Source organism: Carcharodon carcharias, chromosome 8 (genome assembly GCF_017639515.1).
Source record: "Carcharodon carcharias isolate sCarCar2 chromosome 8, sCarCar2.pri, whole genome shotgun sequence".
Classification (NCBI taxonomy): domain Eukaryota; kingdom Metazoa; phylum Chordata; class Chondrichthyes; order Lamniformes; family Lamnidae; genus Carcharodon; species Carcharodon carcharias.
Genome location: NC_054474.1, coordinates 163,956,354 through 163,983,497, shown reverse-complemented (window position 1 = coordinate 163,983,497; position 27,144 = coordinate 163,956,354). Strand labels below are relative to the sequence as shown.

The 27,144-nt window shown below is 46.6% G+C and overlaps 1 protein-coding gene and 2 non-coding genes across 5 annotated transcripts in view; 2 read left to right on the top strand and 1 right to left on the bottom strand.

Moving 5' to 3' along the window:
• garnl3 (GTPase activating Rap/RanGAP domain like 3) overlaps positions 1-27,144 on the bottom strand; it is a 489,806-nt gene that overhangs the window by 228,032 nt on the left and 234,630 nt on the right. The gene's annotated exons all lie outside the window — the stretch shown is intronic.
• trnak-cuu lies at positions 15,556-15,628 on the top strand. Its single transcript has one exon. It is a non-coding gene; the product is annotated as a tRNA-Lys (tRNA).
• Positions 16,108-16,180, top strand: trnak-cuu. The gene has a single exon. It is a non-coding gene; the product is annotated as a tRNA-Lys (tRNA).

Sequence of the window (27,144 nt, the reverse complement as noted above, 5' to 3'; positions counted from 1 at the left end):
TGAGATCTACCTATAACTTCACCAGCTAACCAAAAATAGATTGAACTGTTTAAAGAAGACATTTTTTAGAAAATACAAGAAAAAAAACACTGACCAAAGATGTCTACCACAAGTCACCTGATATCTGATGTTGTAGGTTGACCACCTTTCTGGAAAGATCATATATGGATTGCACTTCAGGCCTGCCCTGCTATGTTGCATAGAATTTGACACCTCAGGGAATGTAAAGGTCCACTTCAAAAAGGGGACTATTGAAAGGAAGGCATTAAAAATGCAAAGTGCTGGACTGTAATCAATTGTAATTCTGTCAAGACAATGGAGAACTGTTAGCTAGCCAGGATATATACCCAACAGACACTCAAAACCCCTGTGGAAGATGAAACAATCCCACCTCCCGTTGGTTTCTACTGCCTTGAAATGTGTAAAATGTTTCTGAGGTGAAACATCAAAATGTGACTACTTGCTCTACAACAATGACTACCACAGACATGGAAATGAATCCCTTTAGAATAAACATCTATAGCAGGAACCGAATTTTCCAAATCAGAGTCAGAGAGAAAAAGTCATCAGAGAAGTCTAGGAAGAATTGCTAATGGAGCAGTAAGAAATCTCTCTCTCTCTCTTAAGTTAATCAAAGCCCTATCCCTCAACAGCCTAAAAATCATTCACAGTGGTAGTGTATTTCCATCGTAAAGAACCTCAGGGGAAACTCTTCGATTTATGGAAAAGATAGCTTACGGCTTAAAAAAGGAAATTGTCTCCAGCAAGAGCAACTACATGGACTTCAATCCAACACCGGGATTCTAAAGGAACCAGCTAACTTAAAACAGTCACAATGTTTAACAATCTATGCCTCAAAGACAAGCAAAGGACTTCTAACAGTACTCATTTAACTTTTATTTGGACTCTAACTTTGCTTACTTCTGAGTGTGTAACATCACTTCTTTTATTATTTTCTCCTTGGGTTTAGTAGTTAATAAACTTACTTTTTCTTTGACTTAAGAAAACCTTGCAATTGGCTCCTTATTGTCCACTGCATAGATAGTAAAATTTGAAAAAGGCATCGACAGGGAAAAGAAATATTTTTAAAAAGCCTTTGATGTGATCAACCGAGGAGGCTGAACAGAGAGGAGCCAGTTCACTCCTCCTCACTTGGTCATAACAATTTCCATGGGTAAAGCTGAGTCTAGATAAATACCCAGCTGAAATATTGGCCACTGCATTGAAAGTGAGCTCGTATTTATTCCCAGTGTTGTCTGGCAGGTGCTGTAGCCACATTTTTTGTGCCGTCAACAAGAACTTGGATCCAAAAACTTCCCAGATTCTAGATGTGTGGCTGCACTGATATGGCAACATGGCAGACAACAAGATTATGCTAAGCAGGTGTCAACATCTTTATCACAACCCCCATGTTCTCTCTGTACTGTTCCTTTCATCATCACCAATGGCCCGGCTGATATCAAAGGTGACATTGTTCATATTGTTGATAACAAGCCAATTTTGGATGAGGGATGAATTTTTTTTTAACCAAAGTAAATTACCTCCCATTTCTCCACATTATAAATCATCTTGTCATCTTATTGCCCACTCACTTAGCCTGTGTATATCCCCTCACAAACTCTGTGTCCTTACTTAATAGGGAAGATATAGCTCCATGCAATGGTCCAGATGTGATTGAGTTCGATCAGATTGTTAGCACCACTGAGGTTGCTAACAGCAAGTTAACAGCTGAGTCGCAGATGAACTGACACCAACTGCACAAGAACTACTACAATTGAACCAATTATTCTGTATCAACCCAAAGCATCTGCTCAGAATACCAGAGAGGAGAAAAAAGCTCAAAAGCAACTTTCTTGCCTGAAAAACTGTCTGTCTGGTAATGTTATAACAGGGATAATCGAGGTAGCTAATATCATCACATCTAAAAGAGATGGAATTTATTTTAGCAATAGGGTTTGAGCAATAGAGTAGAATAACAGAATTTTCTCTTTTGCCCTAAGGTGCTAATAATTGCCTCAAACACACCAAAGAAACCCAGGAATGCCCCATTAGTGATGTGCAGTCTTCCCTGACTGGTTTTCTGTCCATCAGGTGGAGCAGACAAAGTCTTGGATAAACAGAAAGAGAACAGAGTCAGACGCAGGAAACATGGGTTTTGGTGATGATGGGGATGTGGGTCCTGAAGCTCAATTCAGGGGTGAATGATGTCACCAAGGTCATGCATGGTCTTGTCCAGACTGAGCACAAACAGTGGGAAGAGGGGGGATGGATTCAGTGTCAAAGGGAAGAGGGGGGATGCATTCAATGTCAAAGGGAAGAAGGGGGATGGATCCAGTGTCAAGAGGTGGGGGGGGGGTGAATGGAGGGAGGGATCCAGTATCAAAAAGAGGGATGGATACAGTATAAAAGGGGAGGAGGGATGGATTCAGTGTCAAAGGGAAGGGGGGTGGATTCAGTGTCAAATGGAAGAGGGGGATGGATCCAATATCAAAGGGAAGACGGAAGGTGGATTCACTGTCAAAGGGTAGAGGGGGATGGAGTCAATGTCAAAGGAAGGTGGGGTGGATCCACTGTCAAAGGGAAGAGGGGGGTGGACTCAGTGTCAAAGGGAAGAGGGGGATGGATCCAGAGTCAAAGGGAAGAGGGGGGTGGACTCAGTGTCAAAGGGAAGAGGGGGGTGGACTCAGTGTCAAAGGGAAGAGGGGGATGGATCCAGTGTCAAAGGGAAGAGGGGGATGGACTCGGTGTCAAAGGGAAGAGGGGGATGGATCCAGTGTCAAAGGAAAGAGGGGGATGGATCCAGTGTCAAAGGGAAGAGGGGGTGGATTCAGTGTCAAAGGGAAGAGGGGGATGGATCCAGTGTCAAAGGGAAGAAGGGGGTGGATTCAGTGTCAAAGGGAAGAGGGGGTGGATTCAGTGTCAAAGGGAAGAGGGGGTGGATTCAGTGTCAAAGGGAAGAGGGGGGATGGATTCAGTAGCAAAGAGAAGAGGAGGATGGATTCAGTGTCAAAGGGAAGAGGGGGGATGGATTCAGTAGCAAAGGGAAGAGGGGGGTGGACTCAGTGTCAAAGGGAAGAGTGGGGGTGGATTCAGTGTCAAAGGGAAGAGGGGGGATGGATTCAGTGTCAAAGGGAAGAGGGGGTGGATTCAGTGTCAAAGTGAAGAGGGGGGATGGATTCAGTAGCAAAGGGAAGAGGGGGGTGGACTCAGTGTCAAAGGGAAGAGGGGGGATGGATTCAGTGTCAAAGGGAAGAGGGGGGATGGATTCAGTTTCAAAGGGAAGAGGGGGTGGATTCAGTGTCAAAGGGAAGAGGGGGGATGGATCCAGTGTCAAAGGGAAGAGGGGGGATGGATTCAGTTTCAAAGGGAAGAGGGGAGATGGATTCAGTGTCAAAGGGAAGAGGGGGGATGGATTCAGTCTCAAAGGGAAGAGGGGGGATGGATCCAGTATCAAAGGGAAGAGGGGGGATGGATCCAGTGTCAAAGGGAAGAGGAGGGATGGACTCAGTGTCAAAGGGAAGAGGGGGGATGGATTCAGTCTCAAAGGGAAGAGGGGGGATGGATCCAGTGTCAAAGGGAAGAGGGGGGATGGATTCAGTTTCAAAGGGAAGAGGGGGGATGGATTCAGTGTCAAAGGGAAGAGGGGGGATGGATTCAGTCTCAAAGGGAAGAGGGGGGATGGATCCAGTGTCAAAGGGAAGAGGGGGGATGGATTCAGTTTCAAAGGGAAGAGGGGGGATGGATCCAGTGTCAAAGGGAAGAGGAGGGATGGACTCAGTGTCAAAGGGAAGAGGGGGGATGGATCCAGTGTCAAAGGGAAGAGGAGGGATGGACTCAGTGTCAAAGGGAAGAGGGGGGATGGATTCAGTCTCAAAGGGAAGAGGGGGGATGGATTCAGTGTCAAAGGGAAGAGGGGGGGTGGATTCAGTGTCAAAGGGAAGAGGGGGGATCAATTCAGTCTCAAAGGGAAGAGGGGGGATGGATTCAGTGTCAAAGGGAAGAGGAGGGATGGACTCAGTGTCAAAGGGAAGAGGGGGGATGGATTCAGTCTCAAAGGGAAGAGGAGGGATGGACTCAGTGTCAAAGGGAAGAGGGGGGGTGGATTCAGTGTCAAAGGGAAGAGGGGGGATGGATTCAGTGTCAAAGGGAAGAGGAGGGATGGACTCAGTGTCAAAGGGAAGAGGAGGGATGGACTCAGTGTCAAAGGGCAATGATGGCTTCAATCTTCCCAACGTTAAAACCGTGAGAAGCTGCCCGAGGGCTCGAGACTGGGCAGATGGCTGTCGTGGTGCAGATGGGGCAGTTGGGGTTTGCCAGCCCTCCCGGAATGGCCGGGAGTCTTACCGTATTCTCCATCAACCACCCGATCAGGCAGTAAAAACGCGGGAGATGGTGAAAGGATAAATCGGTGATTCTATTCTCTAATTGGCAAAACAACCGGGCGGGTGCAGCGTGATGACGTGCAACGTAGACCGACGCAGCCGCGCACGCGCCTGCGCACCGCGCTCACCAGCCCGCCGTTGGCCGTTTTCCCGCCCGCGCCGCCGGAGCGGGAGCGATGGCCTCTGGCGAGAAGGTGTTGTCCTTTTTCGACGAGCTTCCCACCAAAACAAACAGACGCGCCGCGGATTATGACATGATCGTCGTGCCGGTCATTGCTTTTTTTTTTTGCAGCCGAATCCGAACGGCGACGCGGCGTTTCAAAAGCCCGACTCCAGATCATTTTTAACCTCAATCAGGAGACAACGCGTCGGCTTTCGGCGCTTCGAGGGAGGGGGAGAGGGAGGAGGAGGAGAGCAGTGGTGGGGGGGGGGGGAGAGAGAGGAGGGGAGAGACGGGGGGTTGGGGGAGAGAGGAGGGGAGAGACGGGGGTGGGGGGGGGGGGAAGAGGAGGGGAGAGACGGGGGTGGGGGGAGGGGAGAGACGGGGGTGGGGGGAGGGGAGAGACGGGGGTGGGGGGGGGGGAAGAGGAGGGGAGAGACGGGGGTGGGGGGGGGAAGAGGAGGGGAGAGACGGGGGTGGGGGGGGAAGAGGAGGGGAGAGACGGGGGTGGGGGGGGAAGAGGAGGGGAGAGACGGGGGTGGGGGGGGAAGAGGAGGGGAGAGACGGGGGGGTGAGGAGGGGGAGGAGGAGTGGAGAGGAGGGGGGGAGAGGAGTGGAGAGACGGGGGGGGAGAGAGGAGGGGAGAGACGGGGGGGGAGAGAGGAGGGGAGAGACGGGGGTGGGGGGGGAAGAGGAGGGGAGAGACGGGGGGGAGAGGAGTGGAGAAACGGGGGGGTGGGGGGGAAGAGGAGTGGAGAGACGGGGGGGTGGGGGGGAAGAGGAGTGGAGAGACGGGGGGGGGAGAGGAGTGGAGAGACGGGGGGGAAGAGGAGTGGAGAGACGGGGGGGTGGGGGGGAAGAGGAGTGGAGAGACGGGGGGGAAGAGGAGTGGAGAGACGGGGGGGGAGAGGAGTGGAGAGACGGGGGGGGGGAGAGGAGTGGAGAGACGGGGGGGGTGAGGAGGGGGAGGAGGAGTGGAGAGGAGGGGGGGGAGAGGAGTGGAGAGACGGGGGGGGGGAGAGGAGTGGAGAGACGGGGGGGGTGAGGAGGGGGAGGAGGAGTGGAGAGGAGGGGGGGGAGAGGAGTGGAGAGACGGTGGGGGAGGAGGAGGGGGGGAGAGACGGGGGGGTGGGGGGGAAGAGGAGTGGAGAGACGGGGGGGGGGAGAGGAGTGGAGAGACGGGGGGGAAGAGGAGTGGAGAGACGGGGGGGAGAGGAGTGGAGAGACGGGGGGGGAGAGGAGTGGAGAGACGGGGGGGGAGAGGAGTGGAGAGACGGGGGGGGAGAGGAGTGGAGAGACGGGGGGGAAGAGGAGTGGAGAGACGGGGGGGGAGAGGAGTGGAGAGACGGGGGGGGAGAGGAGTGGAGAGACGGTGGGGGAGGAGGAGGGGGGGAGAGACGGGGGGGTGGGGGGAGAGGAGGGGGGAAGGGACGGGGGGTTGCTGAGGGAGGGGGGGTTCGGTGCTGAGGGATTTCACAAGTCCTGACGGGCCTGTGTAAATCACTGAGGGCGAAGATGCACATGACTTATCCAGACTTTCACTCGGCCCCATCCCGAGAGCGAGAGTGGGCTGTTTGAGGGGTTAAATGGAGGGTCACCGCCCCTATAATTTAAATCATTCTATGAAAACACGACCGAGACCGAGCCCTGGGGGGTTCAGAAACGTTGCTGCTAACTTCAGGACGGTGCGCCCCGGACAACAAGCTGACTGCCCTTCATCGTGTGAGCCGGTGCTATTCGACTTTTTTTAAACGTGCGGAAGTGCGAGCACCAATTCGACACTTGACTGCGGCTTTCAGCCCAAGGCTTTGTCACCTCCGCACGGAACCGGAGGCCCAAATCACAGCCGGTGGTGGTGGCGAGACGGTGGGGCCTGTTAAACAGCGGGTGTGGACTGGGAGGCTGAGCTCACCTGGAGGTTGCAGGCTAATTTTTGGCTGTAGTTTCGGCGTGATCGTCAGGTAAGATTTCAGGGTGTTGCAGCTATTGCTGCCCAGGTACACACTGAGTTATAATATCACCAACATTGAAGCAAAATACTAAGGATGCTGGAAATCGCAAATAAAAACCCAAAACTGCTGGCATGACTCAGCAGGTCAGGCAGCATCTGTGGAGAGAAAAAGTTAACGTTTCAGTTCGAAGTGACTCTGCCCACGGATTCTGCCTGACCTGCTGAGTATTTCCAGCATATTTTTTTGTTTTTATTTTAATAATAGTATTGCTGTTAACTAAAGAACCATAGAAAAGTTACAGCATAGAAGGAGACCATTTGGCCCATCTTGTCCATTCCAGCCCGAGGACACCCAGGTGCCCTTCTAATCCCATCTTCTTGCACCCAGCCTGTAACCCTGCAGCACTTAAGGTGCAGATCCAGGTACTTTTTAAAAGAGTTTAGAGTTTCTGCCTCTACCACCAACTTGGGCAGCGAATTCTAGACACCCACAACCTTCTGCATAAAAATGTTCTACCCCCTCATGTATGAGGAAATCTTGAGTGTTTCCAGTTTTACAATTGGTTATGGGTGAAATTTCAGTCGGTTACTATTAGTTTTTGGTGGAATCACTTTCAATCTCTGATTTCACTTTGGTGAATCTCCCCCATGTTTGATTTCCCTACCCTTAGTTTCTGTTCTTTAACCTAATTTCTAGATCTCTGAATTTTTCACAGCTGCTGGCGTGAAACCATTTGCAAAAATACTCAGCTACAGGGGACCCAAAATTTACCAGGTCAAGTCAACAGTATATGCAGATATCAGGTGATTACATGTCACGTGATTGAATATTACATGGTCAGGCAACAAGTGATTGGAAACAAAAACAGAATTACCTGGAAAAACTCAGCAGGTCTGGCAGCATCGGCGGAGAAGAAAAGAGTTGACGTTTCGAGTCCTCATGACCCTTCGACAGAACTAGGTGAATCCCAGGGACGGTTGAAATATAAGCTGGTTTAAGGTGGTGGTGGGGGGGGAGAAGTGGAGGGGGGTGGTGTGGTTGTAGGCAAAAGCAGTGATAGAAGCAGATCATCAAAAGATGTCACAGACGGCAGAACAAAAGAACACATAGGTGTCAAAGTTGGTGACATCTAAACGAATGTGCTAATTAAGAATGGATGGTAGGGCACTCAAGGTATAGCTCTAGTAGGGGTGGGGGGAGCATAAAAGATTCAAAAATATTTTAAAATAATGGAAATAGGAGGGAAAAAGAAAAATCTATATAATTTATTGGAAAAAAACAAAAGGAAGGGGGAAGAAACAGAAGGGAGGTGGGGATGGAGGAGGGACGTCAAGACCCAAGTGATTGGATGTTAGTTGATCAGCCATCATGTCACCATGTAGTTAGACCATGGTCAAACCTGCAGGAATACCTCCAACCAGAGTTGGGAACTCGAGAGGCAGTTGGAAGAAATGCCAGAAAAGTAAAGCTGGGCATTGCCAGAATACATGCAGAAGCTAACCCAATGCCCAAAGATGATGTTGCATCACCGAGGGGCAGTACATGGATGAAGAAAAGGTGATTTGTCTTGACAGCATGTGAAGGCAAACCCAGTGGGGACATCAAATTGATTTCAGAAGTGTTTAGGTATTTCACGGTGCCACCAGGGGTTATTTATACAAAAGTTAGAGTTTGTCTTGCAAGAGTTTAGTTGCTGCTGCTCACATATTCAAAACGTTATAAATTTAAAGGACAGAAAAATATCTCTGTAATTTCACCAGTGACACACGACACCCTTCTTGATTTGAAGTCATTTAATTCGATTTATCTTTTCATTGAAATCATTTTTGTGCAAAATCACCTTGTGTCGTGCTGCTTAAAATGCTCAATTCAAATTCTGTTAATTTAATTTTTCATGGAAAAAAAAACTTCGAATTAACAGGAGCAAACAGGCTAACTGCCAACCAACGTTAAAATTCAGACACATTGCAAAGCCTCATCTTGCATCCTGAACAACTCCCACCCTGTTAAAAACATTTCAGTCAGAGCATGTTCGTGTTAAAATCACACCTTGCAACCTCAGGTTTTACACTGACAGTGTGTGTACCAGATTTAACTGCAGTAAATTGGGCTTTGCCAACTCCAGTCAAGGGTTTGTTTAATTAGCGCATTCACAGTGAAAATCTGTGTGTAAATAATGTGCTCAAAATCTGGGGTTGTATTGAAACTAGGCCCTATTGTATATAGCTCACCCTCTTTTCTCAACATTTATGTACAACCTCAGTAAACCTTTCCAGGTGTTCACTGCAATCTTTATGATTCTTCAGCTTTCTTATTTTAACAAAAATGCACAGGCCCCAGATGTCATTTGGCCTTTTGTCCAGCGCTACCATGGTAACGGGGAGGAGGGAGCACACTCCAGGCCTGCACAGTTAAACATGTCACACATCTGTGTTGTGCAGATCAGCAACTGATTCTCAGGTGCAGAGGCCTCACACTTCAAACAGATTTCAAGTATTACCTTATGAAATATTCAAGTGTAATCTGCTCGACATGCACTGAAGCTACTGCCTCCTGGCTGAAAGGAGAGTCTCCCTCTTTGCCTTCTAATTCCCTTCCCCCTTATGCATCCTCCTGAACATGATTATAGTGACAGCTCTGAGGCAGCAAAGATGTGGTTTGCTCCTTCAACATCATGGAGTTTGATTAAAACTGTTTTACAATCGGTGTCAATGGGAAGGGCCTGCAGCTGTTTATTGGGAATATTTAAGAGGAGAAACACAAGTCAGTCGAGCTCTCTCAGAATAAGATCTGATTTTTTTCTTAAATGTATAAATCAGTCTCCTGTTGCCAATGGTTTAGCTCCCGGAGATGAAAGCACAGATCAAACAAACAGCTTAGTCAAAACCATGCTTGCTGTAGCTCAACTATAAATATTACAGAAAACAAAAATCAACACCCAAACCAAAACAGCTCCAGCTAGTTGGTTTTCGCATTTAGCTGCATATTAAATCACAAAAAAGTGAAATGAGTATAACTAAGTTAACCAAATTATCTAGGGAAAATGAAATGGTTAGCGTCTAAATACATCCTTTTAAATGTGACAGTAACACTTTAAAGCAGTCATTTCCAAATAGTCTGCATTTTATTTCAAACGCAGCCACTAAAACTTCTGTTTATATATTGCCTTTAATGCCACAAAGCACCTCACTAAGGCAGACTCAAGAAATGGAAGCAAGCCACACAGACTTGGTCAAAGGGATAGGGTTTAAGGAGGAGAGGAAATTGGGAGAGGCAGAGGAGTGATGGATTCCAGAGTTTAAGGCCAAGGCAGCTGAAGGCATGGCCACTGATGTGGGGCAGAGGTGGGGAAGGAGTATTCAAAAGAACTCAAAGAGTCAGGAAAATGCCATGTTGGGAGGGGGAGGACTGATCTTTAGGGTTGGAATTGGATTCGTTGCCGAGATAGAGAGAGGCTGATTCTGGACCAGTAAGCTATTTCAGCAGAGGAGGGTGTGGTTTAATATGATAAAGACAGATCTGGAACATAGGGACTGGAGGCAACCATTCATCCTCTCAAACTTGTTCTGGCATTCAATTAGATTATGACAGATCTGTATCTTAACTCCATCTACCTATCTTGGTTCTGTAGCCCTTAATACCATTGCCTAACCAAAACCTATCAATCTCAGTTTTCAAATTTTCAATTGACCTTCTGTCTCAGCAGCTTTTTCAGCAGAGATTTCCAGATTTTCACTACCCTTGAAGAAGTACTTCCTGGCATCACCCCTGAACTGCATAACTCTGGACTCCTCCACCTGAGGAAATTATTTCTGTTTACCCTATCAAATCCTTTAATCATCTAAACGAGCCCAATTAGATCACCTCTTACTCTTTGATAGTCAGGAGGATACAAGTCTAGTCTGGTAATGGTTGAGTAACTCGGTGAAGCACCTTTTAATTTAAGATTGCATGGGTTCAGGTTGAGGGATCAAAGATGGTGGCCACACCAGGGGAAATTGCTAAGATGGGAGACAATAGCATTTTACCAGGGACAAGGGCAACAAGGGTAGAGGTGACCACAAGTGGTTGAGCGGATCAACAGCTGAAGAAGTGTCTTGGAAAATGCAAAGCCAAAAAGGCTAGGTTATTGGGAGTTGAAACTCCAACTATAAATGCCTTGGAAGCAAGTTTCTCTCAGTGGTGAATACAGTGAGAAGTGGAATTGGAAGGGGGTAAAGGGTTGTGGCTGGGTGAGAGTCCAAGGGAGTGGTTGGAGATCGTCTTGTCAGGCGAGGGCACATGCATGTCGCATTTTCTCAGCTGGCTGACAGTGCGGTACCGGGCAAGGGCTACACTGTGGTTGAGCCGAGTTGGGGGGGTGGGGGGAGAGCAAGGGCTGCACTGCGGTTGAGCCGTGTTTGGGGGTGGGTGGGGTGGGCAAGGGCTGCACAGCGGTGGTTGATAGTGCACAAGCACGTGCTGGGGGGAGGGAAGCAGCCATGCATTAGGGAAACCTTGTATAAAGTGACCATACCTCCGCAGCTGAGACAGTTCAGGCGCAGTCACATTGATATGCCTGGAGTCGGGCCTCTAGCTTATCTGCCCTCTCAAACAACGCAGAAGCATGTAATTGCCACCAAATGCTCCATTCAGAGCTTTTCACCCCTGGGGCACAGGCTGCAAACTTAATGGGCGCTTTAGTGGACTTTAGAACAATTGGATGACTGAGCACATTGTACAATCTCCTTGCGTAAACTGGTCATGGAGCAGTCACTAGTGGAGACTCTCACAACCCCTTGCAATGTCAAAATTCAGTTTTGGACCAGTCTCCCCCATGGTTCAAGATAACTGCAATCTTGCAGTACCTGAACTGAGAGCACAGCATGCAGTCCAGTGGGCAAAGCAGCCGCCAATCGGTCAGGTGGAGTGGGGTGGAAGAGGATGGGGTTTCAGGCAGCCATGCAACGCACTAAACTCTGGCCATCCAAGTGGTGGCTAGCAATCTCTGGGATGCGTTAAGGGGCCTTCAGACTTGACCAAGAGAGGTTCTTAGAACACCCATGGTAACCCACGCATCTCTCTCTTTCATCCTGCAGGAGGAGTACCTCAGGAGCATGGAGCCTGGTGACCTATCTGTATGCCTCATGGTTTACAGAGAGTGGAGAAGAGAATGATGGAGATACCTGGCTGGGCAGAGGGAGGAGCAGCGCTCTCAGGAAGAAGGGGCGGCTGGGGCTCCCATGCATGCTGCTGAAGAGCCACAGCGAGCCACTGCTATCGGCGCCAAGCTGTACCCAGGGATAATAGATGGCGCTTATCATTTCTGCAGATGACCCCAAACCAATGTCGCCAAAGATTGCGCATGTTTGGGGAATTGGTCAGTCACATCTGCCACCTGCTGCAGGATTTGGCGCCACGGGTTTCATGGAAGGCATCTACTACCAGAGGCCGTGGAAGTAACCACATGCTTAATTTTTACACCAATGGCTCCTTTCAGGGCACCACAGGTGAACTTTGTGGGATATCGCAAGCCTTCACCCACAAATGCACCCACGAGGTCACGGATGCCATCTTTGCGAAGGCACACAACTTTGCACATTTCGTCCAAGATCAGGAAAGCCAGAATGCAGGGGCGCTGGGATTTGTCCAGATCTGAGGTTTTCCACAGGTGCAGGATGCCATCAACTGCACTCATGTGGTGCTCAGGTCTTCGTGGCAACAAGTGGTCAACTATGTCAACCACAAGGGCTTCCACTCACTGAATGTTCAGCTAGTGTGTGACCACCACAAATGCAACCTGCAGGTCTGCGTATGGTTCCTAGGGAATGTCCATGACATCCATATTCTCTGTAGGTCTCAGACCCCTGACATCTTCCAGGGTCCATAGAGGCTGCAGGGTTGGCTCCTCAGGGACAAGGGCTACCTGCAGAGGGTGTGGCTGATGACACCTGTGCAGCAGCCTCAGAGTGCAGCAGAGAGACGGTATAATGAAGCTCATGCTGCAACTCACACTTTGGTGGAGCAAGCCATCAGAATATTGAAATGAGGTTCCAGTGCCTGGACTGGTCAGGTGGAACCCTGCATACAGTCCACACAGGCTGTCAAGCATCGTTGTCGCATGCTGTGCCCTTCACAACCTGACGCTGCAACGGGGAGAGGAGCTGGCTGAGGAGGAGATGGAGGAGCTGCATTTTTTAAATTCATTTATGGGATGTGAGCTTTGCTGGATGGGCCAGCATTTATTGCCCATCCCTAGTTGCCCTTGAGAAGGTGATGGTGAGCTGCCTTCTTGAACTGCTGCAGTCCATGTAGGTACACCCACTGTGCTGTTAGGGAGGGAGTTCCAAAATTTGAACCCAGCAACAGTGAAGGAATGGTGATATATTTCCAAGTCAGGGTGATGAGTGACTTGGAGGGGAACTTTAAGGTGGTGGTGTTCCCATCTCTCTGCTGCCTTTGTCCTTCCAGGTGGTAGTGGTTGTGGGTTTGGAAGGTGCTGTCTAAGGAGCCTTGGTGAATTCCTGCATTGCATCTTGTAGATGGTACACACTGCTGCTACTGTGTGACTGTGGTGGAAGAAGTGAATGCTTGTCGATGTGGTGCCAATCAAGCGGGCTGCTTTGTCTTGAACGGTGTCATGCCTCTTGAGTGTTGTGGGAACTGCACTCATCCAGGCAAGTGAGGAGTATTCCATCACATTCCTGACTTGTGCCTTGTGGATGGTGGACAGGCTTTGCGGAGTCAGGAGGGAGGGAGTCATGTCTGCTCCGATGAGGTCGATGGGGATGAAGGTGAGGAGGTCCTCGCAGGCGAGGATGATGGTGATGAGACTATCGAACTGGCCAGACAAGGCAGGCAAGCTCGGGAAGCCCTCACTGCATCTAGATTCATAGAGGATGATGATGACATGCAGTAAGGAGACTCATAGATCCTCACATTGCATCTGTGAACGTTTGAGCCCTGTCTGGCTGATGGCAGCGCACATACTTTCTGTGATAAGGTGGCTGTCATGGAGATGCAGCAGATGCTCATAGTCCCTACGTTCAGGAGGATGATGACAACATGCAGTGGGGATACCCCATAGATCCTCACATAGCTTATGTGAATGTCTGGCTCCTGTCTGGCTGATGGCATCTTGCTTGCGCTCTGTGAACAGGGTCATATGGAAATGCAACAGGGAAACTTTAACTAGTCCTGATCCTATGGTATTCTTTGTGAGCTGAACCCTTTAGGACCACTCTGCTACTGGACACAGATGCTGATGAGATGGAGGGCCAGTTGTACCTCAAAGGTGCTGGGAGCACACAGAGAGAATGACGGAACTCTGTGCTGGCAGCCCAGGCCATTCTGACAGCAATGATAAGCCCCAGCAAGGTGCAGGCATGTGACCACTGATAGTGAAGGTGCACTAGGAAGGTTGCACAAAGCACAGAGAAGAAGCCCTGGACTGAGACACCTGCCTTTATTCTTGTGCAGTGGCCAAGGCTGCACATCAATGCAACATGAACACTGCTTATCAGAACAAAGAGCCATAGGCAAGGAGACATTCTGGGGAGTTTATTAACAAAGTGAACATTATGTACAAGTCATTAACACCCATGCCCAGGCTGTGCAAAATGCTTGGCCTAAATAGCCAAGTGGTTATGGTACTGGGCTTGTAACCCCAAGATCAAGAGTTCAAATCTCACAATGGCAAACTATGAAACTTCATCTGAAACAGATGGAAACGGTTTTGTACTCGAAAGAGTTACATCTTAATCGTGAGCTTGGCCTAAATAGCCAAGTGGTTATGGTACTGGGTTTGTAACCCCAAGATCAAGAGTTCAAATCTCACAATGGCAAACTAGGAAACATCATCTGAAACAGATGGAAATGGGTTTGTACTCGAAAGAGTTACACACTCTATTGAAACAGTACATTTCAAAGTAAACTGAATAGTACTTACAATAAAATAATGACCACAGATCATGCTGTCAAATTACTTGATGGTAATGGAAATCTCCTGATCATAGGTAACATGGAGTCTGTTTATGGGAAACAGCCATGATTCTGAACCCTGAGCGAGTATCCGATACAGCCCCAGAGTTTCCAACTCAAGGATTTCTTGGCCTAAATAGCCAAGTGGTTATGGTAGTGGGTTTGTATCCCCAAGATCAAGAGTTCAAATCTCACAATGGCAAACCATGAAACAATGTATCTTCATCTGAAGCAAATGGAAACGGGTTTGTACTCAAAAGAGTTACATCTTAACCGTGAGCTTGGCCTAAATAGCCAAGTGGTTATGGTACTGGGTTTGTAACCCTAAGATCAAGAGTTCAAATCTCACAATGGCAAACTATGAAACAATGTAACTTTATCTGAAACAGATGGAAACAGGTTTACTCAAAAGAGTATCAAGAGTTCAGATCTCACAATGGGAAATAATGTAACTTCATCTGAAACAGATAGAAACGTGTTTGTACTCAAAAGAGTTACTATTTCACTGTAGGTGTTTAATGGCATACCCAGGAAACATATTCTTTAGGCTTGGCCTAAATAGCCAAGTGGTTATGGTACTGGATTTGTAACCCCAAGATCAAGAGTTCAAATCTCACAATGGCAAACAATGAAACAATGTAACTTCATCTGAAACAGATGGAAACGGGTTTGTACTCGAAAGAGTTACATCTTAACCATGAGCTTGGCCTAAATAGCCAAGTGGTTATGGTACTGGGTTTGTAACCCTAAGATCAAGAGTTCAAATCTCACAATGGCAAACTATGAAACAATGTAACTTTATCTGAAACAGATGGAAACAGGTTTACTCAAAAGAGTATCAAGAGTTCAAATCTCACAATGGCAAACTATGAAACAATGTAACTTCATCTGAAACAGATGGAAACGTGTTTGTACTCGAAAGAGTTACATCTTCTTGGGGCTTGGCCTAAATAGCCAAGTGGTTATGGTACTGGGGTTTGTAACCCCAAGATCAAGAGTTCAAATCTCACAATGGCAAACTATGAAACAATATAACTTCATCTGAAACAGATGGAAACAGGTTTGTACTCGAAAGAGTTACAACCTTCCCCGCTCTTTACATTCCTGGTTAGCTCAGTCGGTAGAGCATACGACTCTTAATCTCAGGGTCGTGGGTTCGAGCCCCACGTTGGGCGCTGTAACTTTTGCTTGGCCTAAATAGCCAAATGGTTATGGTACTGGGTTTGTAACCCCAAGATCAAGAGTTCAAATCTCACAATGGCAAACTATGAAACAATGTAACTTCATCTGAAACAGATGGAAACGGGTTTGTACTCAAAAGAGTTACAACACTAATTTTAACGGCCTAAATGGCCAAGTGGTTATGGTACTGCGCTTGTAACCCCAAGATCAAGAGTTCAAATCTCACAATGGCAAACTATGAAACAATGTAACTTCATCTGAAACAGATGGAAACGGGTTTGTACTCGAAAGAGTTACATCTTAACTGTGAGCTTGGCCTAAATAGCCAAGTGGTTATGGTACTGGGTTTGTAACCCCAAGATCAAGAGTTCAAATCTCACAATGGCAAACTATGAAACAATATAACTTCATCTGAAACAGATGGAAACAGGTTTGTACTCGAAAGAGTTACAACCTTCCCCACTCTTTACATTCCTGGTTAGCTCAGTCGGTAGAGCATACGACTCTTAATCTCAGGGTCGTGGGTTCGAGCCCCACGTTGGGCGCTGTAACTTTTGCTTGGCCTAAATAGCCAAATGGTTATGGTACTGGGTTTGTAACCCCAAGATCAAGAGTTCAAATCTCACAATGGCAAACTATGAAACAATGTAACTTCATCTGAAACAGATGGAAACGGGTTTGTACTCGAAAGAGTTACATCTTAACTGTGAGCTTGGCCTAAATAGCCAAGTGGTTACGGTACTGGATTTGTAACCCCAAGATCAAGAGTTCAAATCTCACAATGGCAAACTATAAAACAATGTAACTTCATCTGAAACAGATGGAAACGTGTTTTTACTCGAAAGAGTTACATCTTAACCTTCCTAACCTTGCCACTATATCTTGGTGCTGCCTCGACATCCACAGCGGAGATGGAGACAACCTGGTGACTGCTGTGCCCTGTCTGTGATGACCTTGACAGGCATCCTTTGGAGGGCCAAGACCTGGAGAGCCCCAGCCTGCTATTGGAATCCTGCTATGGATCAGACAGTGCGATGTGCTCACTGGATTGTGATTCTGAGGCTATTCTAAAGCTTAATCGCACCAAGGTGTGTGTCTCTGTGTTGGTAGAGGGTGTAGGTGAGTGTTGTGATAGGTCTTCAATGAGGGTTTCAGCAGATTCCTCTTCTGAGGTATCATCTGGGTTTGAGTCGAGGACCTGGGTCGTGGACTCCCTCAACTGTTTCCCAGATGTACCTGCGAAAGCAAGAGGAGATAATTAGTTCATGGCAGTGACCTGTGAAACAGGACACATCATTCACAGGATGGTTGTCTGATGCATGTTGCACTGCAGGATCCTCACTTGGTTGAGCACTGTCGACCTCACCGTCAGCACACAAACGGCCCAGTTCATCATTGGCTAGCTGGAGGACCATGAGGACCTTCATTTCAGGCATTCCTTCATCAGTCTGTGACCTCTCTCTTTTGTTGTGTGCCAGCTTGCTCTGCATGATTACAGATGGAGAGTGTAAGCAGGGCACCTGCCAGGCCAGATAAGAAGTATGCCTGGCATGTGTGGGTGGTCAGTGGTGCCATGGACGGGATGAGGACAATGAAGGTGTTAGAGAGAGAGGGAATGGTGATGTCCCATGAACTGGCAGTGAGTGAGATCCCTGTGGATATGTGATGGGCTATTGAGTTTGTGTGTTGAGAAGAGTGACTTAACCTAGCAGAATGGAGGAGATCTTTCATCCTCTTTCAGCACTCAGTAGCTGTCCTCTTTTGCAGGGTGCTGGCACTGACCAACTCTGCCGCCACCTCCCAAGCCAGATTAATGCTGTTGCTGCCCCTCCTGTGGTCAGAGCAGGGGTAGAGGACACCACGGAGGGCCTACCCGGCATCCAAAAGGCATTCTAGACATACTTCACTGAATCAGGGAGGCTACAGTCTTCTTGCCTTTCGGAGTCTTTTTTTCTGTGCAGCAGTCCTAGGCTAGAAGCATTGAGAGGTGTGCGTGCGGCTGTACTTTAAATATGGCGCCCTGCGTGAGGAAGCGGCGAGGTGATGGCATGGCGGGTGAATCTGATACTGTCCGCCAGCAAAACAACACGTTTCCCAGGATTGCATGATTAATGAGGCGGGATTGACATGATACAATGTGAAAAGCGGCAGGCGGGTAAAATGTTCTTTTTCCTGCCCACTACCACACTTAGTGCAAATCTGGGGTGATTCTGCCCAAGGTCTTTCCTGGACAGCATCTGCTACCTGCTGCCATTTTTCGGTGACCGTTTGAAGTGGTCCTGGGGAGAGGAGCAGGTAACAGGATGGGCTTTGAACCATGAGCAACTAAAGTTAATTTATATATAAAAAATTACAGAATTTTATGCTAAAAGTCATGGGTCGATTTTTATGAGATTGCCTTTTACAGGGGTATATCTGGTATTTGACAACCATTTGTTTTGTAGTGGGGACAGGGTATGGGGCAAGGTGGCAATTCACAAGCGTGAATTCGCATGTTTTGTTTTTGCCAGAACGTCATACATGAATGACATATATGGTGGCCTGTTTCTAGATGATTTAAGTCATTGGCTTTGTATACAAATCTATAAGGGGAAAAGATTCTCCATGCAGCTGCACCTCCTCATATAACTTAATGAGAGGATGCTATAAAAATGCACTGTAACTGCCAACAATTGCACATCAAACTTAATCCATTGCCCTAGTCTGAAAGAAGATTGAACTCTCTACAGTTCTACTTTTTGCCCAATAATTGCTGGAAATGCAGGGGAAAATGGATGCTCAACCCATTAGCTTAGAAATCCTGTGCTCCAGTACTTGATTCCCCACTGCAAAAAAAAATAGATAACAATTTGACAAGCAACTTTCAGCAGGCATACTTTGCTTCTTGTTGCCTTTTTCTTGAAAACCATTGCATTTGAGGGGGAGTAAAACATTGATAGAACTTTATACCAATGAAGGCAATTAAAGATAAAGCTGATCGTTCTTATCAGTCCAGTGGTAAAAGGTACAGCATGAGGTTCGAGTTTTTTTAAACTCTTAATTTTTCCACACAGTTGTCTCTTGTCTTGCCTAAACATGATGCACCAAAGAGTCACTGGGGGACAGATAGGCAAAGGGACAGCCAGGAAACTATCCTCCCTCCCAATTAATCTCCCTGTTCTCAAATAGGTGCTTTGTTCTTACTTTTAGCATGGCGCTCTTTCAATGTGCTGTGACACCCTTCCAAGTCGGTCATGAACTTCCAAGGAGAGAAGCAGGGTAAAGATAAGCCCAAAAACATCGAAGAGCTTTGAACTGAGAACAGTGATACAGATCCATTGAATGCCACCACTCAGTGAGATTAGCAATCCAATGGGATGCAAAATTATTTTCTAATGTGCCGCTAAATATTTAGTAACAGAGGTGCTCTAATAATAGGAGAATTGAATACATCAGTCCGGGAATTTCTGTCCCATCATCTGAAATTTGCGCTTATTCTCTTGAAAAAGGAAAAATCCATCATAATATAGCAACCCCAACACTTCTTAACATCATCTGTAAAAGTCATACAAATCCCTAGTATTCTGTTTGGGAACACTGCCTGACTTTATTAACGAGCAGTATGATGGTGTTAGACATTGTTTAATAGATAAAGGTCAGTTGTTTCAGATGTCTGGCAGAAACATGACCTTTGGAGGTATTTAAATGTTTTTTGCAAGGATGAGTGGCAGAAACCTTTGAATTTGTTAATTAATTTAACAGGATTAGACATTTTGCTTATCAAAATACTGCCCTTGGCTAGTAACCTCTGAACCTTTACTAATCAGTATTATGGCAAATCCCTGCATTCATGACCTTTGCTCCAAGTTTTGGGACCATTACAAACTTCTCAAATGTGGATATATTGATTCCACTGATAGAACCAAAATATGATTTTCTCACCGCTTTCAGAGTGCATCCCTTCCTTTTGTAGGCTTTGTGGCTGTGGAATCAACTCAATCAGCATTAACATAACCGTAATATATCAGGCCCAGAAGACTTTTAATACAATTAAGGAAAGTTATAGCTCAAGAGGAGGCCATTAGGAACATAAGGGCAGGTGTAGGCCTTTCAGCCCCCTTGAGCCTGCTCTGCCATTTAACTAGATCATGGCTGATCTTCTACCCCAACACCATCTTCCCGCACCATCCCTACATCCTTGATGGAAATCAAGGATCCTACATCTGGAAATCTATCAACCTCTGCTTTGAACGTATCAACAACTGAGCCTCCACAGCTCTCTGGGGTAGAGAATTCCAAAGATTCACCAACCTCTGAAAAAATCCTCCTCATCTCGGTCCTAAATGGCCTACCTCTTATTCTGAGACCTTGTCTGTGGTTCTAGACCCCGCACCAACCAGGGGAAAGATCCTTCATGCATCTACCCTGTCAAGCCCTGTATGAATTTTGTACACTTCAATGAGATCACCTCTCATTCTTCAAAACTAGAGAATACAGGCCCAGTCTCCTCAATCTTTCCTCATAGGACAATCCCACTGTCCCTGGTGAACCTTCATTGCACTCCCTCTATAGCCACTATATCCTTCCTCAGACAAAGAGACCAAAACTGTACACGATACTCCAGGTGTGGTCTCAACAACTGCAGCAAGACTTTCTTATTCCTATATTCAAATCCCCTTGCAATAAAGAACACACTATTTGCCTTCCTAATTGCTTGTTGCATTTTAACTCTCAGTAACTTAAGAACAAGAACATCCAAGTCTCTTTTCAATATTTCCCAATCTCTTCCTATTTAAGAGATACTCGGCATTTCTGTTTTTCCTACCAAAGTGGATAACTTCACACTTTTCCAAATTATATTCCATCTACCATGTTCTTGCCCACTCACTCAGTCTGTCTAAATTTCATTCTCCCCATCATGCCTCTGCCAGCTCTTTTTTTATTCATTCATGGGATGTTGGCTTCGCTGGCTGGACCAGCATTTATTGCCCATCCCTAGTTGCCCTTGAGAAGGTGGTGATGAGCTGCTTGCTTGAACCGCTGCAGTCCATGTAGTGTAGGTACACCCATAGTGCTGTTAGGAAGGGAGTTCCAGGATTTTGATCCAGCAGCAGTGAAGGAACGGCGATATGTTTCCAAGTCAGGATGGTAAGTGACTTGGAGGGGAACTTCCAGGTGGTGGTGTTCCCATCTATCTGCTGCCCTTGTCATTCTAGGTGGTAGTGGTCGTGGGTTTGGAAGGTGCTGTATAAGGAGCCTTGGTGAATTCCTTTGAATTCTTTGCTATCTAATTATTCTTGCCCTTTCCCCATAGCCTGCACATTTTCCTTTTTATGTATTTATCCAATTCTCTTTTGACAGTTACTATTGAATCTGATACCACCATCCTTTCAAGCCATGAATTCCAGATCACTGCTGTATCCAAAAAAAGCTTCTAATCTCCCCTCTGGTTCTTTTGCCAATTATCTTATATCTGTGTTCTCTGGTTACTGACTTTCTTGCAATTAGATTCTCCATATCTACACTTTCAAACCCTTCATGATTTCAACACTTTGATGAAATCTCTGTTTAACCTTCTGCGCTCTAAGGAAAGCAAACTCAGCTTCTCTAGTTTCACATAACTGAAGCCCCTAATCTCTAGTAGGATGGCATTCTTTCAAATGATATTCCAAGGAACTCTTGAACTTGAATATCTGACTAACAGCTGAGTTGAAATAAGTGGCAGAACTTCTGCCATTTCTATGGGAGAGTTATATAACCATTCTCCATTGGTTCAAGTAGATGTTAAAGATCCCACGACACAATTCAGTCAAGAGCAGAGAATTCTCCTGTATGTTTCCACTTGCAGTTATGAATAAATGAGTCACCAATAAATCCAATAAGGAGTTCAAGAGACTCTTCTTTATCTAGAGAGCTGTTAGAATGTGGGACTTTCATACATGGAGTGTTGAGGTGAAAAGCTTGGATGTGTTTAAGGAAAAACTAAGTACATGAAGGCGAAAGAAATAAACGGTTAAGGCAAGAGGGGCCCTCTACTTCAGTCTTGCAAACAGTATCAACTACTGTCTGAACTCCTATTTAGCACTCAAACAATTTTTCATTCTGGTACAGCCCATTCTCAAGGTAGTGGAAGATTGCACAGAATGGTACAGCACAGAAGGAGACTATTCACCCCAGCAGTGCCAATGCTAGCTCTTTGAAAGAGCAATCCAATTATGCACTTCCCAAACCAGAATTTGAAAACTCCTTGTTGTGGAGTCAATCTCAGTTTCTTTCTCTAACTTAGCATCATCTTTCTTTAACAGCAAGCATTGGAGACAGAATCTGGATTTTCTCCTCCACATCAGAAAGTTGAATTGAAAGCGCTTCTCATTTTTCATCTGTGGCTCCTCCTCTAAGTAGTTACATCCTCTTCTACTTCAAGGCCTGAATTTTACATCAACCGTGAGTGTGCCCAGCACTCCCGATGTCACGTAAAATAGAGCATGAAGATGTCAGCAACCCTTCCTGACGTCATCATGCCCACATGTCGGCAGCCTGCCCGCATCAATCAAAAGGGCCAATTGAGGCAATTAAAAGGGCAATGTGCTGCATTTTTACGGTTGGCGCATGAGAAAAACATGCAAGAGGGGATTCGCACATTTTACACTTTCTACATCCAGGGCAGGATATAAGCCTCAGGAGGAATAGAAAAGCGATGAGGTAGGAGTATACATGTAATTTGAATGCTTAGACAGTCCTGTTTCATCAGTGAAGCATCCTGCTCATTTCTTATGTAAGTTAAGAGGCTTAAATCTTATACAGGCTTTCACAGACTGACCACATCATAATAAAGGTAGAACTTTGCAAAGCATAAGGTGAAAAATGGGCATTATCATTTCAGCTGAAGGTACTTCCTCAGGTGAGGAGAAGAGGACAAGAAGTTGGGGGGGGGGGGCAGCTGGCTGCAGACATTGTCATAGAATCTGCCCTTAAAACCAAGAAGCACAACCTGAAGGGGATGAAGGTATGCAAGGGAGAAGGGGCAGGAGGAGGCACCAATACCCTACTGGAAGAATGTACAGGGTGAGATCCAGCTATCTTGAGATGACCAAGATCCAGTGCCGAAGAAGGATCCACCTCTCAAGACAGTAACATCAATCTGTGAGATAATAGGACCCGAGATAAATTCCAACTGTGGGTGGGTACCCAATGCCAGTGGAGCTAAAAGTGATTGTTACCCTCAATTTTTATGCCTGAGGTTCCTTCCAGGGTTCTGTTGGTGATTGGTTTCACAATCCACAGCACACAACTGAATAAACCTTGTGACAGCGCATTGTCCAAAAGGATCAACACCGTCATACATTTTAAGACAGACAAGGATTGCCAGGCAGAGTTTTCAAGAGGATTTGCAGCTACTGCAGGCTTCCCAAGGATTCAGGGAGCTATTGATTGCACCATGTGCTCATCAAGGCAACTGCAAGACAGCCTTTTGGAATCGTAAGGGCTTCCTTTCGCTTAACATCCAATTAGCGTGTGATCATCAGCAGCAGATCCTCTAGGTTTGTGCATGGTATCCTGGGAGTTACCATGATTCATTACTTCTCTGTCACTCCCAAGTTCCAAGGCTTTTCATACCCCCTGCATGTTTGGATGGCTGGCTGGTGGGGCATAAAGGATATCCTCTGAAAAGGGGCTGATGACACCAATCAGGTATCCAACAATGCCCATGGAGGAGAGGTCCAACAGAAGCCATGCCTCCATGAGGGCCATAATTGAAGCAACAATCAACCTCCTGAAAATGAGGTTCTGTTGCCTGGACTGGTCTGGAGGATCTCTTCAATATCCTCTGGAACACATGTCACTCATTGTGGTTGTATGCTGTGCCCTACACAAATTGGCTCGCTCTCTCGAAGGTCAGATGGAGGGTGAAGACTGTGATGTGCTTCCACAATCTGTTGAGGAAGATTTCAGCACAGACTTTGAGGGAGAAACTGCTCAGCCACAGGGTCATGATGATGAACCAGAAATGAGGCAGCTTTTGGAAGCCAGGGATGCTTTGATTCAAGGGAGCTTCCCGTAAGCCTCCAAAGTCAACATTCCAAATCATTGGAAAAATGCAGTTACATTATTGCTTGGAGCTCATGAAGCCCTCCTGACACCCTCTTTCTCTTCTGCCTCCTCCTGTAATAAACTATCATGCCCAATTGCTATTTAGCTTTGAGTTGAAGGCCTCCTGCCTTACTGGCACAAAACACAAGAAGGATATGTGACATGAGGTTACATCGATGATGTATGACAGCAAAATAAAACATGAGACAAGTAACAATGATAAAGACCTCACTTGTGATAGCCTTGTGTGTTTATAGTGATTTCATGAACCGCTAACCAGCAGTTGCATTGGACGCAGGATGCTGAGTCTGATGCCCCTTTGGCCTGGATAACTTTGGAAACTGTCCTCTGGTTGTCTGTGCCTGTGAGGGCCTGTCTTGGTGGGAGAGTCCTGCAGAATGGCAGGACACTCCTCAGTCGTTGCAGTTTCCTCAGATGCAATGGTCACTGCTAAAGGGGCAGAGGGGCTGCTATCATTATCATGAGCGCTCTGAGAGGAGCCTCCAGATGCATGGAGCTGCAGGTCATCCACCAACATGAGGTTTGCTTGTACCTCCTTGCTCACCATTGATGGATGAGCAGCTAGCAGAATCACTAGGTGCCTAATCCATCTCTCACATTGGCAGTGCCCTGATGAAGTCACTGCCAGAGTGTGAGCGCACAGGTCTGAACACAACCCCAGAAAACTATGATTGAGCTCCTGGAGCTGGCACTCCATGAGAGTTGCCAGTCTCTGTATGGAGGATGCTGTATGTTCAGAGCTAAGCCTCACGCAATGCTCATACTCCGTATGGACTCCTCCATTATACAAACCATGGCATGCAAACCCACAGGTCTCTGCCAGATCTCCATGTAAATCCCACTGAACATCCAGCATTTGCCATCTTATGGATGACTCCACAGGCTCATCATCTGCCTGGGGTTCAGCATTGTTCCAGTCTCCAACACCCCTCTGATTGTCAGAGGCCTGGGACTCTCTGTCTCTGACAGCACCTCAAGCGAATGTGACATGCCTTCCCCAGTGTGTGCAACCATCTTTGTCAGAGTGCTCAAATCCACTGAAATGCCTGTATCTGAGGTGGTGCAAGGTGCAGAGCGAGGATGTGATGCTCGTGCATCTGATGGTTCCTCCTCCTCCAATGTTAATGGAGTGTCATGAAGAGAAATCGGAAATTATTTTTTAAAATAGAGTTCTCGTGGAGTCTGTGTCTATGTGTGTCTTAATTGGATTAAGGCCAGTTAGTCTGGGTGCTTTGATGTATTGCAGTTTTGAGGTGTTAATTAGGTAAACATAAAGAGGGTAGAAGGCAAAGTGTAAGTTTGCATTTGTTAAAAGAAACTATTCAAGACTACAGGTGAAATCTTACACCTAGCTAGAAGACGCTAGACGATGCCAAGCAATGTACTTTTTTTTGCTTAATAATAAAATTGGTTAGATGAAAGGATGTTATTGTTAGAAGAGGTAGAGTTCAAGGCCTAGTGATACAATGGAAAATTTACATTCAAAGCGCAAGATATATATAAAGGAGAAAGAAGGTTTTGTGTGTAAGGTAGAGGCATTTTAAGATCCAACAACTTTAGTCTGTAAGACTCAAGCTGCTGTCTGCAAGGACCCAGATCTGAAAGAAACTCATTTTGAATGCAACTGCCCCAGGTGTCTGTTCAAATCTATAAGATTTACTGTTGTCTTAACGAGAGGTGTAACAGAGTCAGATTAATTAGGGGATTTTTGTTGTTATTTTGGTAGTAATTTTGTAGACGTATGTATGTGTTTACAGTCTTCTATTAATAAATGTTTAATTTAGTTTTATAAAAACCTGTCAAGACTCGGTGATATTATTACTACTGAATTCAAAGCCTGCATCTCGAAACATACAAATTGCAAAAATGGGTTATGACAGTTGTTCAAGTTTCCCTCTGGGATTTGAACAACTCAGCCTCTACCATCAGCTGTGTCATAATAGGAGGGCCTTCCAGCTCATGAGCTGGTCTTGAAGATGATCTGTCTGGTGAAGGAAAAACAGGTGTAAGTATCCATAAGCATTTAAGATTCAGAGTAGGTGAATTCTGCTAGATTCTGAAATTGGATGTAGCACTATACAAACATTTCCTAATGCAAGAGCATAAAGGGTTAGTGGATATCACCTGTCGGTCTTACACCCGTTGCTCTCCAATTGTCAGATCCTCCCACAAGGCCTTTTGTGTCCACTTCCCTCTTACCCTCCTCCGAAAACCCAGCCTCTCTGCAACCCGTGGATCTTGCTGCATGCTTGCACGCAAGCTCCAAAATCTCCTCCTCCAATTGGAGTCAACAGTACAAAATTTGGCACTCTCCATAGCTTCACTCTAGGGTATTGCAATTCCTCTTCTCCTGTGAGGACAAGAGCGCATTCATGAATCCCTCCTCTTTATGCCAAAATATTACATCTCCTCAGTATCGCTGGTTTAAGTGCCCAGCACATTGCAGGTCTTCTTCCTTCCAGACATGCCTGCCATCCTGTCTTGTCCTAAGGCACAGGAAGCTAAGGCCTACCTTAGCTCACAGCTTTATACCCGAAAGCCCCACCAAATACAAGGCCACACAAACATTCATCCAAGGTGAAAAGGGGCTTCATCACTCACCTTCGCAGAGTGGAGAAGGTTATTCACCCTTTCCCGGCACTGCACTCAGTTCCTTTCTACCACCCCCCCCCCCCCCCCCCCCCCCCCGGCTGCTGATTTCTGCTGCCACCTCGGTCCAAACCTTCTTGGTCAGATGTGGAGGCCTCTTCTTGCTGTCACATGGCAGCAGTACCTCCTGGCAACTCTCTGCCTGGATGAGTGCCAGCATGCAATCAGTGAAGCGAAAGGGCTGCTTAGCTGCGGGCATTTCCATGTTTTCTTCCATGGCTTGTAGCTCCAGATGACATTGGCCTATTCTTTGGCCACATTCTTCCTGTCTTTCACTCTTGAATGAAAAATTTAAATTCCCAGGTCCTCAGTACTGTCTCCCAGAATTGCACATCACTAACTTAACTTCTACTTTTAAAGCTCCGCCCACAGCTGATTCCATTGAGGCACCCGCCCCATTCCCCCCACCCCTGGTAGCGCTGGCCCTCTCTGAAAGTGAGTTTCACACTGGCCGGCTGTTAATTGGCCAGCCAGCAGGTGATTGCTGTCGGCTGTCGGTCTCAGGTAGGAGCGGAGTTCATATCCGCTTCTGGGCCCACTGGGCACTTAAAAGCTGAGAGAAAAATTCAGGCCCAAGTGTTGGATTACTTCCCCACTGGTTGGATTGTTCATCTCTTGTTCTTTCTCCCAAACACAGGAGAACCGATCTGAGTGAATTAGTTACTAACTATCTCCTCCCCCAGTCCTGACCTGTTTATGCTCAATTGGCAGATAGGAAGGAATATAATCCCAATGGACATTAGATTAAAGGCAAATACAGTCCTAACTA